The sequence below is a fragment of the Lupinus angustifolius genome, chromosome LG14 (genome assembly GCF_001865875.1).
Source record: "Lupinus angustifolius cultivar Tanjil chromosome LG14, LupAngTanjil_v1.0, whole genome shotgun sequence".
NCBI classification, from domain to species: Eukaryota; Viridiplantae; Streptophyta; class Magnoliopsida; order Fabales; family Fabaceae; genus Lupinus; species Lupinus angustifolius.
In genome coordinates, this window is record NC_032022.1 from 1,144,054 (window position 1) to 1,149,982 (window position 5,929).

Sequence of the window (5,929 nt, forward strand, 5' to 3'; positions counted from 1 at the left end):
ATCTTATTTTTATTTTCTATGATGAGTGAAACTTAAAAGTAATAAAATTACATAGCATTACTTTTTATTAAATAGTTTGAATATAAAGAAGATTATCATTCTTAACCAAAAAACATATATACACAACTCCTTGTAAATAAGAGTTATCCCCACATTATATACACAAATCAGTCGATGTGTATTTTAATAGTTTGTTATTTTTAACTTATATAAATAGGATTAGCCACTCATCTTTATAATCAATCAAAAGAGGAATTACTTTTCATCTTCATTCTCTTTCTCTCTTTCAATTTCTATTCTCTCAAGGAAGAAGTGTTACTCACTTCATCTTTCATTCAAGAAGGATTCATGACATTCTATTATGCATGAAAATTGGATAACCAAAAGAACTTACATGTTCTATCATAGATATAAAGTTGGATACAAGATAAATGACATATAAGTTCATTTATCATATTTTCCATGAATATATTAAAGTACGTTTTCGCTCTCTATTTTTTATTATTGGTGATAATGTTCATATCATTTACTATTCAACATCTTTAAGTAGAATCTCACATTAAAGTTTAATCCAACATTGACATTAAAGAAATGGAATTTCTAAAATTTCTCTTTCTAATTAGCGTGATTTCCTATCATTGTGTAGATGTGGAGAAACTTGATTGTACTTATCTCTACACTTAGAAACGAGAAAATTTTATATCATTATTATTTTAAATTATAGTTACATTTACATTGTGTTTATCACAAAATAGAAAATTGTCGGAAATTTTGGTCATATAATATAATTTAAAACAATTATGGAGTTCCGAACGTAATTAGCTTTAAGTGAGTTGTAGGTGACTAATAATGTCTATCTTTAATGATGTGCTTTTATCGGAAGCTTATCAAATCACAAGTTCCTTTTTGTGATGGAATGTGTTGGGTAAGGTACATCCTAGGAAATGTATAAACAAACCAAACTATATACACTAACATGTATTTACTAGGGAGTTCAAAGATTCAAACAATCTTACATTAAGGGAAAAATATCATCTCCAGTATCAGAAAGTTATTGATTTTATATTTATATTTAAAGATAAAAATGTTATCATATTATATTTAAATGATAAAAATGTTATATCCTATCATTTTTTCTTTTATTTTTGCATGCACTAAATTAAAAGCATCTGAGAGGGTTCAAACATATAGATTAGATATACTTGCATGTATTTGAGCCATTAATGTCACAATTATGTAGTGTAAGAATATTTTATAAGATTTAAATTAAGAAATATTGCAATATCAGCCTAACTTAGGTAGGTGTACACCGTGTAGTATCTGACTTTCCCTTTTTACATAGAAACATACTAAAGGGTCCAAAAGAATTTGATGCAAGAAAACATATTCGTGATTACAAACAAGAGTGGAATTTAAAAATGATTAGCACAACAAAGGCAAAACAAAGATGGCAAAAGGTGAGATGTGGTAAAGTGTACTTTCAAACTTCAATAGTAAGTATTAAATATCTATCTAACCTCTTGGCTTATGTCAAGGAGGTTTTATTATTTATGGCATATGCCTTATGAGTATGATGTGCCCTTATGTCTTGACAGGTGAAACAATGCCTTGGTTCGTGACCGAGAATTTGTTCATGCATGCTTAAGACTTTTTGACCGTAACAGATGGATCATGGCTTACTTAGGACTTTGGATTCTAGTCATGCCTAGCAAACCCCAACTAAAGTAATGTTCCACCTGATCGTATGTTTATGTCCTTACCTGATACGCACCAACAGATCTCTTGACGCATCAGTTGGCCTCATTGGTGCAACACCAGATGAGCCTCATGGTGCATATTATACAGTCTCTAGGGCCCATTTGGTGCATCACCTTTTCAAATATTTTAGCAGCAGAACTCTTTGCTTTTACACATGTGTTAAATGTGATTCATGATTAGTTAGTTTAGATTGGTTAATTTGTTACTTTTATCTAGTTGCTTCTTTTACAAGCAACCTAGTGTTAGTTGTGTTCTATATATTAGGAGGTCCACTTTGTAATCAAGAATCAACCATTCGATAAAAATATACACAAATTCAGTTTCTTCTATACCTTTTTTAGTAAGAGATGTACACCAACTCTATATTTAAATTTGGATTCGTGACAATAATAAAAATCATAATGTTAAAGTTTTGATAGTTTCTGAAATTATATAATCAAATTTTGTTTACTTTAGTCCATTATTTTGGAAAGTCAACATAACTACAATTTAAACAAAAATTCATTTGATGACTTTTAAGTCACTAGTTACACCTATAAAAATTGAATGACTTATATTCTAATTTGTGACCATTGAATTAATTTACTAATATAAAAAATTAATTGATCCAATTTTCATTCAATCATACATATCACAAGTGATAAAGAGAATGAAAGACTTATTTACCATGAAATATAGTTATGAAAAGACTTTGAAAACTTCAGTTTTCCTTTCTTTCACAACAAAACTCAACTCGTAATAAGACTTTTAAGATTAGTTAGAAACTAAGTTCTCAAAATGCTTAAACATATTGAGGGCACTCTCTATTGGAAGAGCAAGGGGTGGGAACTTTCTTGGAAGATATCAATCTGAATAAAGATCACGAAGAATGCACATAAAGTAACCATAAATACATATATTATACCAAGAGAAGCTCAAAAGGAAGAAAGAAAATAAGCCCTACATAGCTAGCTTTGGAATTTCCTTCTGTTTCTTAATCTCCCTTTCCCTTTTAAGAGAAATCTTTACGGGTACAAACTACGCTGTCCAACTTTACATGCATGCATGCATGAAAACAAGTGGCTGTTTAAGTAATATTATAAACAGTTTTTAAATATCTTTTGTAGGCATAATAACATTGCTAGCTAAATATAAAAGACAACTGAGTTTTTTTTCAAAGCATGATATGTGAACAGAATATTATTATTGATTTAAATAAAGGGGTAGATGGAGCCTAACCTTCACCTTATTATTATTTGGCTAACCTTCACTTTATCTTCTCTAACAGTGGAATTTAAGATTCATGAGTTTGATGATTTAAAAAATATATTTAAAATAATTTAAAATCTATATCATTACTTTTTTCAAAAAACACACATGTCACTATCCTATTCAATACTAAACCATTTAGTACTGCAGATTATATGAATTCATTAAATTTGCCCTCGTTATAGAACTTTGTCCTTTCGTAAATAAGGTGAGAGTTTAAGGCTTATAAATAAAATAGATGGGAGTTCAAATTACTTTAATCTTCAATAGATCTTTTTGGCTTGACATAAATTAATAGGTATTAGGGTCTCAACAAAATAATATAATTTTGATTTAAACCTTTTCACTTATACAAGCATAAAGTTTACAAGACATAATTTTGATCTAAACCTTTTTGCTTATACAAGCTTAATGTTTACATAACAGCATATACAAAACACATTAAAAGGTGACACTAAGATTCATTAAATTGAGACATTATTCTCATTCGGCAGGCATTATTAATATAAGAAAGATAAGGCATCAATCTTTATGAGTTTGGCATTATATCACATAGGGGGAGAACACTAGTGTGTCAATTCAAAAGTAGAGAAGGATAGTGCTTATGCTTCTTTCAAGTTTTACAACAATGATAACCACACTTATTGCTGTTTTTAGAGAATCCTGATCCTCCTTCTTAGTCATATAGCTTATCTATAATAGCCGTATAAAATAACCACGTGATGTGATTTTCTCATTAGCCACTATATAAATACATGCAACTCCATCATGTTACTTATATTATAACCAAGGTACACAATATCTTAGAGATCTCAAGTACCCTTTAACAAACCTAAAAGGGGTTGTGACTCTTTAGAGTGTTCATATATATCATAATAAGATTTATCACAATGGGATTATTCAGGTTATTGAAGGCATGTTTCTCAAGTGGAAATAGATATGATGAAGGAAGTGAGAATGGAAGAAGGATATTTGCAAGTGATGAAGATAGAGGATATTGGATTGCAGAGCCTGGTATTGATAGGAAAGCTTCTGATTTCATTGCTAGATACTATGCTACACGACTCACTCATTCTCAACACCAATTTGCATCTTGAAATTTAGTGAAATTCTTCATTGCATCTTGAAAACAACCGAGGATGTTGTTATGGTTCATTACTATTTTGGTCTTTATATATATAGTTTATGAGGAACAAATTTATATTTTAGAAATCTATCTTTAATCTAAATGAGGTAATGAATTTAATTTTTCTTCACTCTTCAAACCTTCTCGGTGCTCACTTCCATAGTTTTTGTTTCTCTTATGTGGAGTGGGTTTTACACTCTTCTAATTATCTTCTTGGATGTAACTTTTAATTGTCTATGTGAATAAGTGTATCACTTGTTCCCCCAATCACTTTTATTTATATTATCGAATTTCTTTGTTGATAAAAAAATGTAAGTGTAAAGATTTATACACATTGAGTACATCAACAATCATTTATTATCGTACTTTTTCTAAAAGTCAATAATAATTAAATATAAATAGTAAATGATGCCATATCAATATATAAAATTCTTAGAGTCTGAAGCATATATCACTCCCCTCCTCTCTGAATGTGATTATGTTCCCTCATCTGATTGTGTAATGTAGTTGGGGTGTGGCTAAGTAAATTACTGCTTTGGTAAGGGACATTATAATATTATAGTTCAGTTGGGTTTACTAAATAAAGTTTACTGCGGTTTTAAACTGTGCTTAAAAATAAATGAAGTTTTAATTCATATATTCAAGGCATAAAATTTCTTTACCTATAAAACTGTGTCACTCTTGTGTGCTATTTTTTATAGATAAAAAATTTAAAAACTATTTAACTCAAATATTTAATTACTTCAAATTTTATTTACCAATTATAAGTGATACTTGAAGTATCACCTTTCACGGGGCAAAAATTTTCAACCCATATATAAGTGGAATAAACATTTTTTTCCTCTTGGTACCACAACTATGTGTCATTATTTTTAACTCAAATTATTTTTTTATTGATTTAAATATTAATAATTAAATTAAGAAATCATAAAACTACCAATGAGACAACATATATTTTGCTATCAAAGAGTAAGGGCGTCAAATTATCCACAAAAACATTAATCATCCAAATATTAGACATAGGAAGCATATATATCTACCTCATCCATTTAAGATAATGAATTTAAAAAAGAATAGGATCCATGCATTGGATAAGTTTAAGGTTTAAATATATTTTTATAGTAAAATATTGAAGTAAGGAGGAATTTGTGGATATGTTAGGGTTTAAACTTAATCACTCACAATCCATCTTAGGGATGCTTAAATATGTTTTTAGTCTCCGAAAATATATGGAATTTAAGTTTTTTAGTACATATGAATTTTTGGGTTTTAATCCTTATATAATTTATCATTTTAATTTTAGCCTCTAGTATTAATACGAGTATAAGTTTTAACATGTAACACATGTCATATAATTATATTGTTGACAACACAGACATGCCACATCATAGGCATCTTCAAAAGATAAACTAAAGCTGAACATATTTGTTGAGTCAAAAAAATATTTAATTGTTAGACACTTAACTTAAATATATATTTTTAACTTATTATAATAATAAAATATGAAGTAATATATTTTTTAAACTGAGTTTCCTCTTTGTCGTTTTAGTTGATAAAAGACTCTTAGGGTTCCTTTCACATCGGTTTCTTTACAACATAATATTCCTTATCCTTTATTAAGATAACAAGATAATATTATAACTTCATTCAGAAAAAAATAATTTGAAATATTTATGAGCTGGTTCATAAGCAGCATTCTGAACTTCATTACTTCCTTTCAATATGACAAGAAGGATGGATGTCCATGTATGGAAAATCCAATATTAAAATTAAAATATTTAAAATTAAAATATTATT